At 41.1% G+C, this 13,323-nt stretch overlaps 1 long non-coding RNA gene across 1 annotated transcript; it reads left to right on the top strand.

The window, feature by feature from the left end:
* Positions 1 to 9,495: 9,495 nt before the first annotated feature.
* LOC129060942 (uncharacterized) lies at positions 9,496 to 12,338 on the top strand. Its single transcript, XR_008527852.2, has 3 exons — positions 9,496 to 9,674; positions 11,723 to 11,840; positions 12,036 to 12,338. It is a non-coding gene; the product is annotated as an uncharacterized LOC129060942 (long non-coding RNA).
* The last annotated feature ends 985 nt before the right edge of the window (positions 12,339 to 13,323 follow it).

The following is a 13,323-nucleotide window of genomic DNA, read 5'->3' as shown; positions in this document are numbered from 1 at the left end:
AGCTGTCTCCTTCAACTGCCCCAACCAAACTCCACTTCATCCTGCTGGTCAAATAGCCTGCTTGCCTGCCGGCATCTGTCGACGTGCTCTTACGCCAGAGCATTCCCTTCAATGTCCAGCCACTTGTATCTTATTCTGCTGGTGTGTTCCTCTCAACATCCAGTTGCTGTGTGCTTGCTAGCTAGGGTATTGGGAGTTTTTATAGGCACAGGATAGGGGCGTGGTAGGCCAGGTTGGTCTTGGGAAATGCAACATTTGGGCACAAAAACAGAAATGCCTGTCCTCACCTAGGTTCATGGGCACAGGCCCAGGGGTGGTGCCCTAGCCAGGGACCACGCCCTTCCCTTCCCAGCACTTCCCTCCCCCACTCCAGTATCAGTAGGTAGTATCAAACTACCTAGATGAATGAGTTACATAGTTATTTACCACATTCTGTAGCTATGGAAAATATAACTTGATGCTGAAAAGAGTTGTTTTATTTTATTTTCTGTGAAGCCACAAATATCTAAGATGTCTAGATTGTTTTCAGTCTAGTTGTCTAAATTCCTTCAAAGATCCATTTAACAATGGTGATTCACTTGTAAGAGTATTTTGAAGTGGAGGTGCTTGAAAGTAGTGAGACTAGATGTCAAATTAAGATGGCAGGTGGCTCACAGTTCCTGACTTCCTTGCTCACAAATTGTCTAAGAAGGTTAAAAATAAAAAGCACTACATCAAAAACTAAGAATATCAATCCATGATTTCCCACACTCTGAGAAAGAATTATATTCAGACTTCTAAGTGAGCAATGAGACCAGCAAAACAAATGGTTATCTATGTGATGATGCATAATGCAAATAGTTAAAAATAAAGACACCAAAATCTTGCACTGGGTGAATGACTATTGTTACTACATGCAAGCCAAAATACCATGAAGACTCATCACTAAGACCAAAGAAGTCTCTGTTGAGATTCTAAAACTATACCATTGAAAAGGAATTTTTTACCCGTTTTCTGACCAATGGAAATAAATTGAGAAGCATAATATATGGCTCATCTGCGCTATGCCACTAAAAACCAAGGATGCCACTTGTAAGCCTACAGGCAACCTGTTTGTGGAGTTAGCAGGGATCAGTTTTATGGAACTAGTTAGACTTGCATATTAGGGTCCAGAGTTTGGGTGGGCAGGTTTTTTACCTGATAATGTCTGCCATTGGTTGGTGACCAACATTCTAGATCTTCTCTTCCCCTACAGTCTGTTTCTTAGATGAGGCTAAGGGAATGGCATGCTATTCAGAGGTGATAAGAGCCAGACCCTTCTGTAAATAAAAAGGGAAAAGTTCTGTTCCATCAGTGCAACAAAGTAGAAATCTTATCCAGGGCCTGGGGACTTCAGATGGAGGAAAGAAGAGGTTTTGGAGACAATGACAGAAGAAAAATCACGTCTTCTGTGCACTTAGGGACATGCTCTTGGAACACACAAAGGGCAAATATCAATAACAAGAAGACTGTGTAAGTTTGCTGGTCTGGAGACATACAGAAATAAGAAGAGTGTTTAGAGTTAGAATATACAAGGTCATGATGTGGGACATGACACCACTTGCATGGAAGTTAAATCTGTATCCCTAGAAAAAGCCCACAATCAATTGAAAAAATGGGAATCTAGGAACACAGGAGTTAACAGTCTGAAAAAAATAAATTGGGAAGTTGTAAATATATGAGGCAGTCAATAAAATAAGGAAAACCTCCTCAGAAAGGTCTTTATGCTTATAGTTCCCTACCATGAACTGTAAGAGAGGACGCAGCTTGCCTGGCAGGTAAATGAATGTTTTTCCAAAATATGTAAAGTTTGGCATCACAATGAACCTATTGATGAGAGAGTTCTCCTTCGCATAATTTAAAAGTGATGGAACCAGAACAACATGACTGGTATGCTAATAAAGCTGAAACCATGAAACATTTTGGGTTGTTTTTTCCTTTTTTGTTGGCTATTTTCTCTGCCCATCCCATTCTATAGACAACAGAAAATATTGGCTGTGGTCTCTGACTGGTCACATTTAGAAAGGTTCCAGATCAGTAGTTGTCAACTTTGTTGTCTTTGTGGCACATTTTTTGAATGCTATAATTTTTGGCACTCAAAAAATACTACAGGCAAACAAGCCAGGAATAATTATAACACAAATACTACTAGAGAAAAGCAGCATCTCACACCCTTTGGAAGCATCTAGTTACTGCACTGTCCATGAGGTCACTCTTTTTCACCATGCTAGTTTTAAAAGATAACCCTCTGTATAGCCAGAATCACACTGTCAGAAGGCAAAGCCCTCACATGTTCCATTGAATGCTTAATTCTTCTTTGACACTAGTGGGCATGGTACCACCCTTCATGCCCCTTAGTTCCAAGTTGGAGCTCCTACTCTACAGCCTGTTGTATGACCTGCTTAGCTCAGTGTTTCATCCAACAGACAGCAGCCTTTCAAGACATATTCATGGTTACAGCAAAAATAAGTCAAATGCTCGTAGTACAACAGTGTAACACAGCACATGGCTTAAGAATGTCTGTTCTAAGTTCATGCATTTTGCTCAAACAGAAACAAGGGTTGGGCCCAGCAAAAAAATAAAAATTAAAAAGAGAGAGAGACTTGGGGTGGTTGGCAGAGATGAGGAGCTCTAGGCATTATGCAAAAGTGCTTCTTCTTTGGTGCACTTCCTAAAGGATTCATCTTTCCATGATGTTGGCCAGGAATCAGAACTAAAGAAGACTGCTCCAGACATATCCATGGAGGAAGGAACAAAATAGGGCCCATGCTCAAGGTGGGCCCTATTTTTAGCCTAGGGCTAAGATTCTCTATGAGTATTTGAATCTAAAGCCTTAGCCTAATAGCAGGGAGAGTTTCTTTGAAAACCTGCAAGAACACTGGGTGCTGATAAAGGGTGTAGGGATTCAGGATTCAAGCCAATCAATCCTCTGGATTTCCACCTTGTGAAAATAACTAGTATATTGCAGAAAACTGCCAATTAAAATCTTTTGTGATAAAAATGCATGGTTTATATGCATAATAATTTTCTACATATAGGGAAATTATTCATTTATTTTTATTTCAAAAAATAAGCACCACATCCAAAGCCCCACAAATCCAAGGCTTTGACATGAAGGGGTAATGAGAGGAGAGGTGGGCCACATTCTTCATCTAGCAAAGGTAGAACTCAAAAGAGAACATTTCCTTCTTGACTTGATACTTAGCAAAAACACAGCTTTTAAAATCCATTTGAAAAAATAAAAATTAAAAACGAGGGGATTAAAAGCAGATATATATTTTCTAAATAATATAAGATATAAATGCAGATAATTTATGGTCCAGATAGCCAAAACATTAAAAAGTGAGGAAGTAAAAAAATATTTTTTTAGGACAAGGGAAAAGCTTACTATTTAAAGCATGTTGAAAGCAGTAAGATTAAAAAAAAAAACTCAATAGTATGAATCTAATTTTATTTTTAAAATATGTTGTTTATGGAAGTATATATGCATATATTTATATACACATATGTGTTTGGAAGAAAAGAAACCAATTGTTAGTCTCAAATTGGTGGAATTATGGATAAGCTTTATTTAATTTTTTCATATTGTCTAGTAAAAGTGTGTATTGCATTTATAATTCAAAAAAAAATGACTGTAGAGCTTTTAAGTTAGAAAGCCTATGGTCAGAACTAGTATTCAAAGGATACTGGGTAAACATAGGTTCTGCTCTGCGCTGAACTAGGATGAATACAGATTTGGTGTTATGGACTGAATGTCTGTGTCCTCTCAAAATTCATATGTTGAAACCCTAACTCCCAATGGGATGGTATTTGAAGTTGGGGCTTCTGGGAGTTAATCATGGTTACATGAGCTCATGATGGAATTAGGGCCCTTGTAAGGAGCGATCTCTCCACCACACACAGCACACAGCAAGAAGGCGGATACCTGCAAGCCAAGAGGCAGCACCTCACCAGAACCTGACCATGCTGGCAGCTTAATCCCAGACTTCCCAGTTTCCAGAGCTGTGAGAGGCAAATATCTGCTGTTTAAACCACCTGGTCTGTGGTATTCTGTTATGGCAGCCTGAGTTGACTAAGATGCTTGATATCAGACAGTCTAATATAGAGTTCATATTGCCACCAATCACCTGGGTGAACTTCGGATTTTACTAACTATCTGAAAAAATTCAGCAGTAACCACCATGGTCTCTAAGATCAACTCTATCTGAACAGTTGGACTTCAAATTATCCTGAAACAGATGTGTCCAGTGGTGCCCAGAGCCATGCTCTGAGGGGGATGAAATTTGCCCCATTGCAGTGACATCTGCTAGAACTGTGAGTTGTTTACAAGCCTCTCACGTTGGGGTTTGCCATGCTTCTCTCTTTGCTACTTTGCCTATGGGTTGGGTGAGCTACTCACAGGTAGCAATAGGCAGTGCTCTGATTATTTTCCAGAATATAGCTTATCGTGGAGTCAATATGATTTCCCTCAGATGAAGATATGGCTCTATTTTAACAAAAATAATGCTATTTTAAAGATAACTTTAAACAGAATTTACTTTAAAGCCACAGTTCATAGATGAACTGAGATGTACTGCCATATGGTTATAAAGTAATGAAAGAGGTTTTTGTTTTGTTTTGTTTTTTGAGACAGAGTCATGCTCTGTCGCCCAGGCTAGAGTGCAGTGACACAATCTTGGCTCACTGCCACCTCTGCCTCCCAGGTTCAAGCGATTCTTCTGCCTCAGTCTCCCAAGTAGCTGGGACTACAGGTGCAGGCCACCATGCCCAGCTAACTTTTGTATGAAAGAGTTTTTGAGTAATTCAGCCATTGGACTGAAGAGATTCCTCCAGGACCCTCTGCTTTAGAGGGCCCCACACAAAACAAATGCCAAAACACCAGGTCACTGTTGTTTGCTTTGTTTTGTGGTTTTGGTCTTATTTAAAATTTTTTCTTTTGAAGATTCAGTAATTTATTGAGCAAAAAGAGTTTATAGGAAAGGGACATGGCACACACTGAACTTGGACCCGCAGGCCAGAGCGTGCTGAATTAAGAGCTGATGAGTGGGTGCAGGGGTTAGGGAGACACAGGGGAGAAAGGAATTGCAGCCCATGCTTGGGGAACGGCCATTCCAGATTGCTCTGAAGTGTGTTTCTGGACAGGACTATTTCCAACATGACCAAGATTTCTCCCTCTCAGTTGCTAAAAACGTTTGAAAGGGGCTTAGAACTGTCTAGAAGTTCTTAATCAGAAAATCGAAATAAGGAGGAGAGGAACCTGCTCAAGGAGCACCCTGGCTCCTTGAAGCACTTGACTGAGTCAGTTCCCAATCCCAGATTTGGGAATCTCCAGTCCTCACTGAAAACCACAGACTTTCACCCAGCTCCACCTGCCTTTGACTCAGCACATCTAGGTGACCATGCAGACTGGCAAGCAGCAGGGCTGGTCCTGGAGGGACTCCAAGGACATCTGTGAGAAGCCCCTACCAGGCCTAGGGTGGGAAGACAGTTTGGGCCACAGGCCCTTCTTGGTTTACAACTTTGAAATATTTAGACATACCGTATATGAGACTCTACCTACACTCTTGGCCTAGGTCCCACAAATGTTAGGGTGGGCCTGGTTCTATACACAGCTTATAGAAACTAGTCTACTTTCTTTATAATTGTATTATCATGCCCTAGTGGCTTGATGATAAGAGCTTAAGCTTTGTAGACCTATAAGCTCTACCTTAAATCACACCCTGGAAGACTGTATCCTCCTATCAATCACAAAACACAGCTGAGGTAGACAGACCTCTGTGCACACGCTAGAAAAGCTGACCTCCATGATCCATGCCACATCTGAAGGGCAGTTTGAGAAAATTTCTTTCCCCCGCTATTTCCTCCAACCTGTGAAAGAGTATTTTCTGTCAATCTGTCTTCATATTTATGTCATGGGTATATAGCTCCCTTTGGCAAAGTGGCCTTTAAAAGCTCCATAAAAGATAATTTGTGAGAGTTGCATGTTTATTTCTTTGATAGGGGAAATTTATAAGGACTCAAACTGGGACAACAAAAATGGTTGTTTTTACATCAAGTCATGTGTGATCTGGGCATCTATGTCATGACTGGTGTGAGGGACCCTGCACTGGGAGGCACATGGCCCCAGTCCTAATACTGACTGTGTGATCTTGTACTGGCTAGGTGACCATTAGTGCCAGTTGCTTTACCCATTTTGGACTCAGTTTCTTCAGCTATAAAGTAGAAATAATAATATGCTTTATAACAGAAGGCAGAAATATGAGTTAAATAATGTAATGTAAGTGAGGGTTTATTTTATAAAAAGTGGCATAAAGTGCTTGGGCAATGAAAAATATGTGTGCAGATTTATTACCACATATACCAGTGCAGTCCAAAAGAACTTTCTATGGCAATAGAAATGTTCTATATATGTGCTAACTTAGAATCTATTAACCACATGTTGCTAATGAGCAATTGAAATGTGACTGATACAATTGAGGAACTGAATTTACATTTTCTTTCATATGACTTACTTTCGAGGAACTGAATTTACGTTTTCTTTCATATGACTTACTTTTAATAGCTGTATTTAGCTAGCAGCTGCTGTATTGGATAGCACAGATGTAGACCAGTGGACATTTATTGTATGGGTCTGCTTAGCATCTATTCCATATTTCTCTGGTGACAGTACTCAGGTTTCATATGAAGGGATTATCTCTCATTCATTGTGTGCAGTCTTTGTAGGACTGTCATTCATTGCTCTAGCCCACTGAACACAGATCCTCAATGAGTCTAGAGACCCTCCACCAAGATTTTGAACTTTGTGTGATATTTTGCAGAAACAGGAAAAAAATAAATAAAAAGTGACTGGAGCTGATTCGACCCAGAAAGGGTTGTACCTCTGAGATTCTTAATTCATACTCCGATTATCTGGTTCCCCCGGACTTCCCTAGTTCCCACCCCTCTCAAAGCCCAGTTCTTCAATGATTGCTTCTCTATAGGCTACTTCACATTGTGTCTATTAAATTAGTTCCTATTGCTTACATCCAAATAGCCTAACCAATATGTATGACAATATAATATCAAAATATTGGTGGTCTCAAAGCAGAGGTCAGGTGAATGCATAGAGCATATTTCACAGATCTTCCAAGATTCTTTGAGGGCAAGAAATCTCTATACTTATTCTACTGTGCCTAAATGGAACTTTAAGATGCTTGTTTTATCTTTGAATCTGAAAAATACTCTTAAAATATAAATGTTTAGAGAAGCTAGTGGGAGTGATCCATGCCCAGGTTACTCCAGATCTTCTAGCAGGCCAGGAATTGGTTAGAAATCAAGCCCCTATCTGAAATGTTTTCCTCAGAGTGGGACAGAACAGAGACCCTTCATAGGGTCCCTATAGAAATTAAAAATAACATCTTAACCCATGTCCCCGAATTGTTTTGCAGAAACCCAGACCCCAACCAAATAACAAATGCCGTCTCCTGGCATGTAGACCTCTGATAAGGGAGAACTGCGGACTGAACTCTGCCATTCTTTGTTCTAATTTCATCCTGGGGGTACTGGGGAAAGTCATACTCACAGGCCAGAGCTAATACTCTTTTCTGCTGATCCCAGAGTTTTAGACAAAGCTGTGCCTCCTTATCCAGTTGCAAATCAGAAAATCCCTGAATCCATTTATGACCTGTGGGTTGCCACTTTGAGATGTCCCACCTTTTTAGGTCAAGCCAATATATAGCCTCCATGCATTGATTTATGACTTTGCCTGTAACCTCTGCCGCCCTGCCTTTAAAAACACCTGTAAGCCATGGAGGAGTTTGGGTCTTAAGCATGAGCTGCCCAATTCCCCTTGCTTGGCACCCTGCAGTAAATGACTCGCTTTCTCTTGCCAGTGTTTGGCTTTGCAGTGCTGGGCAAGTAGGCCCAAGTTCTGTTTGATAAGAATCTCACACAGAGTAGAAACTTAAATCCTTAAAAAGGTACACAAGGCCCTGTAGTTGGAATCCGGCTTACTTTATTAATCTGCAATTTCCTCTCTGAACTGAGGCCCTCCTACTCTCATTGGGATCATGCTGCTACAGCCACATGAGCCTCCTTTGATGCTCCCCAACTTGCTCGGCATGTTCCTACCTCAGGGTCTTGTACCTGCTTTTCCTCCACGTAGAATGCTCCTCCCCAGATACCCTCAGGATTGCCTCCCGCCCTCCCCACTTCAATCCTCCTTGCCCAGCAGTGGGCCTTCCTTGCCCAGCTCATTTACAATGTTTTCTTTCTTTCTTTCTTTCTTTTCTCTTTTTTTGAGACTGAGTCTCATTTGTCTCCCAAGCTGGAGTGCAGTGGCGCAATCTCGGCTCACTGCAACCTCCGCCTCTCGGGTTCAAGCCATTCTCTTGCCTCAGCCTCCTGAATAGCTGGAATTACAGGCACACGCCATCACACCTGGCTAATTTTTTGGTTTTTTTAGTAGAGACGAGGTTTCACCATGTTGGCCAGGCTAGTCTCAAACTCCTGAGCTCAAGTGATCCACTCACCTCGGCCTCCCAAAGTGCCGGGATTACAGAGGTGAGTCACCAAGCCCAGCCCCATTTAAGATTTTAATACCCTCCCCCAGCCCACACCTCCTAGTCTCATTTTCTGCTGTTTTTCTTCTTAGCACTCATGATTATCAAGCACTCTGTAAACTTATTTACCTTACTAATGATCAGTCTACCACCAGTTGGAATATAATTTCATGAGAACATAGAAATTTGTGATTTTTGATCATTACTCTATTACCTTCAACTTAGAGCAGATTCCTGCACATAAGTCATGCTCAATAATTATATTCTCAATGAACCAACCTTTTTAAATCTATAGAAGTTTATTTTCTGCTCCTATTTTCCTCTTTCTCTGTGTTATTCTCTGTATTCTTCTCTTTAGCAGCCTTTGTCCACTTTGGACTGATCGCCTAGTTGTAAACTACTTTAGATTACAATAAATATTTTTATATTTGATCTTATTGTGTAAAAATAATACAACACTACGAATGATATGTGTTTATATTATCTGAGTCCTTTTCAGGTTCTAGGAGGCTATAGTAACCACTGTTGATACCACAGCCTCCTGTCACTTCAACCCAGCTGAGTTTACCTGCAGGCCAGGGTAGACAATTCCTGGGCTTTGAACAGCATCCCACCTCTGTGTACCTCCTGGGTCTCTCTTTGAGCTTTCTCTGACACCAAGAGAACTCCCTGCTGCACTGTTATAACCAGAATTGTGGGGTTAATGCCACTTGAGGCATCCTTCACCCCGTTAGAGAAGGAAGTGATTGGACAAATATCCCAGCTTCCATGTCCTTTCATGAGATACACAATTTTGTGAGGGCCCCAGAGGGATTGAGCCCCACCTGCCCGTGGTAGTAGCCTACTTACAAATAGACCCTTATTGGCTTTTCTCTCTCTTCTGACCCACATTACCGTTTCTTCATTTGTGGTTCTTGGCATCATCTCCCAACTGAAGCACCTACACAGCATCCTGGTCTCAGGTTTTTCGGTGCAGAGAAGGAGGAAGATAAAACCTGGCAGTTTTCTGCACTCAGTTGGACTGGAAGATCTATAGGTCCTAAGAAATTCCTGAGCCTCTGTCACTGAGCAGAGATCTCGCATTTCCTGCACAGGAAGCAGCTTCTGTCTTGAGAGGTAATTGATTGTTAGCGCTGGGGAGGTTTTCTGGGCCACCTGCAGCAAATTTACCAAATACTTAATGCAGCTGTACTCTCAACTAAACGGGAATTATGGGCCAGGAAGAAAAATCTTAAATGCGTCATTGACTTTCAGGTAGCTGTCCTTGCATGCAGTGGTACTCAAGATGACTGTGATGTTCCATGTGGCCTTCCACCCTGTTGTCCTTGACACCAGCAGTGTCTACTCCTGTCCCTTGCTTCCCTTCCTTCTCCTCTCATTTTTTTACTTAGCCTCTAGAAAAGTAAAATCAAGGGATGACGGGACTGAGAATCTCTAGCTTTCCATGGCTGCATCGGATCTGACCCCTAAATGGACTTGACCGTGATTTCTGCCTGAGGTTAAGTACACGTCAACTTAGCAGAGGAAAGAACAACCACATCATTCAAAGCACATTTGAGGGGAGTTTGCCAGAAATGACATAATCACTGGGCAACGTCAACTTCAGCACCCATATCCACAGCTGCTACTATCTGCAAAATGCAGTTAAGACTGATTGATTATCATGTCACAGATCATAAATCGGAATTGCAATTCACATGCAGAAAGAAGAAGCTATATTACTTGTCATCTCGATGGAACGTTGCTTTTGCTTAGGATTTATTCTTTTACCTTTTTTTCCCCTGACTTTCTGAATAGGTGAGGACACAAGTTTCAGCATGGCTTTTTTGATTGTTTGGGCTTTTTTGATCTTTTTTGTTGTTGTTTTTTCGCTTTGTGTTTTAGGTTAACTCACTGCAAGTGAGGTGGCAAAACAGGGGGAGAGTTTAAATGTCTGATGCATCAGAAATCCAAGCTCTGATTCAAAGAGACATTCTGATGAGTAGTTTTCAAACAATGATCTGAGAGCCCTGGAGCTCTGATGGGGCATCTCCTGGCCACTGGGAACTGGGAAGGGGCAGTAAGAAGCAGTAGAATTCTAGATGCCCATGCCTGCTTCACTTCACCAATCCTATTTGATGTATCAGACTCCCACAAAGAAATTTGTTGCAGGGAAAACAAATAATCTCACTGCTAACATTGAATTTGAAAAACAATGTGTCTTTATATCCTACAAACTCCTGTGTTACATGTACGTAATTGTTTTTATACTTCACAAGGATTGTGTTCTGGTCAGCTAAGGGGAGTGGGCATTTGTTTGTTGTTTTTACTGTTTCAGATTAGTAGCTTTGCTGTGAAACCATCTCCTCCTTCCATTTTCAGGAAATTCTTCCACTGTCATGCTTCGTGATCAATAAGCTTTGCTTCGGAAATGCCAGAGAGAAACAAGATTTTTCTTATGTAGGATTAACTCCCCACAAGTCAGCTTTGGATGGGAGTTGGGAAGCTGCTTAGCTCTTCCAGTACCGCAACCTTCTCTTAGGAATTTAGAATTACAATATGTGCAAGTGCCCTGAAGCTCATAGTTTAAGCTTCTAAAAGTTACTACATTATTGCAAAATATCTCAAAACACAAACCCTATCTAGATTTTTTTTTAAAAGCACAATGAATAACAATTTTTTTTTTTTTTTTTTTTTTTTTGAGACAGAGTCTCGCTCCGTCACCCAGGCTGGAGTGCTGTGGTGCTATCTCAGCTCACTGCAAGCTCCGCCTCCCAGGTTCATGCCATTCTCTTGCCTCAGCCTCCAGAGTAGCTGGGACTACAGGCACCTGCCACCACGCCCAGCTAATTTTTTGTATTTTTAGTAGAGATGGGGTTTCACCATATTAGCCAGGATGGTCTCAATCTCCTGACCTCATGATCCGCCTGCCTTGGCCTCCCAAAGTGCTGGGATTACAGGCGTGAGCCACCGCACCCGGCCGTAACAAATATTTTTAACTAGAGTTAACCCAGCCATGGGGTCTCCAGCAGTGCTAAGCTTATTTAAAAAAATAAATAACAGCAGAGATGTGAGTGACTGTAGTATAGATAGGTCATGCTACACTAATGTACCAAACAAAACCCAAAACCTCCGTGGCCTAACACAACAAAGGTTCATTTCTCACTTATTCGGTTCTGATGCAGGATGGGTGACTGTCCGGGACAGCTGTCCCTACCTTTCTGTCTGCCCTTCAAGAAACCCTGCTCATTACTACTTGTCAAGTCCTTGTCACCAAGTGGTACCATGTGACCCAAGATTCTTGTAAGTTTCCTCCAAAAAAAAGTTTAAATTCTTTAAATAAGAGTCTGAGCAGCATGAATACCAGCTGCTGCAGTGCTACTGTTTTATATTATTTATGATTGCTATTATTATTATCGGAATTTATAGCAATCATTAGCTAACAGCCACTCTGGATACTCTCAGCCAGCAATCTGTCACTCTTCTCCTTGGTTGAAGGAACTGGAAAGGACATGAGCAGCTACAGAGCACCCAAAGCTCCGGGTAGTCTGTGGTTGGGATGACGCAATCCTCCTCCCAGAGAGCTGGTGAGACCTTGATAAAGGAAAAGAGAGAGAGCAAAGAGGAGCAAGAGCACATGAAGGAGATCCAACACTCTGTCAAAACTCCAGAAGCGAAAGCATCAGAGATGAAAGAGCAGGTCATGCAAGATCCAGGGCCCAAGGATTTGAGAGGTTTATTGCACCCTGAGCAGCAATAAAGGGGGCTTTATTCACAATAAACAACAAAAATGAATATGCCAAAAAGGTTTTTTTCTTTCCCCCCAAGGCCAGAAGTAAGTCTAGCTCCTGATCCTGATTAAGCATTCCTAGCACACCATCACACTTGCCCTGTGACTCATAAACTAATAAAAGGAAGACCTCATCTGGTCAAGAACATAACTGCATAAAGCTTAAAGCCATCTGCGTCACACACCATAATTAACTTCACAGGTTAATTTTAATGACTGTTAATTTATGGGAAACATTCTCTGGGAATATAGATGCTGTGGTCCTTACCTGAATCACTTACAATCCTCCTCTTAGCCCTAATGTCAATGAAATAAAAAATACAATGTTAATTGCCATTCTGAGGTTGTGATGACTGTGATATTAATATCAGTACAACCTCTTACATTTGAAGAGTGATTTTTTTAATATTTTTCAAGTGCTTATAATCCATCATCTCATTTGATTTTTATGAGAACTCTCTAAAATGGGGCATTATATTTTATTTTTAGGACTACAAGGTGGCTCCCTAAGGAGACAGGTAATGACTTAGTAAGCTACAAATCTCCAGTGCTAGCACAGCGGCCGACACAAAATAAGCAACCCAAAAAATATTTACAGACAGGATTAACACGTATGTGAATGAATAAATGTTATTCCTATTTGAAAGATGAGAAAACTGAAATCAAAGAAAGTGTTATTTGCTTAGGGTCACAATACCACTTGGGGACAGAACCAGGATGATGTCTCCTAACCTTGTGTTCTTTTCACTCATGCAAATCTTATGTAGAAATACTGCTTTTTATATGTAAGAGCAAAGAAGAAAACATGACACAAAATGCACACAGCACAATCTAATCTCCTAATGAAAGACATTATTCTATTTTTTTTTCAGTCTTACTTCCCATCAGCCAATATGGTGTAAGAGCTAACTGTACATCAACTGTACGTTTTCATAGTTATAATTAGTGTTTTAATATGCTCATAGGAAACTGACGAACAAATTGCCATGCCCCAGA

This window comes from Pongo abelii, chromosome 7 (genome assembly GCF_028885655.2).
Source record: "Pongo abelii isolate AG06213 chromosome 7, NHGRI_mPonAbe1-v2.0_pri, whole genome shotgun sequence".
In the NCBI taxonomy this organism is placed as follows: domain Eukaryota; kingdom Metazoa; phylum Chordata; class Mammalia; order Primates; family Hominidae; genus Pongo; species Pongo abelii.
Note: the sequence above shows the minus strand (reverse complement) of the source record. Positions and strands in the feature narration are given on the sequence as shown.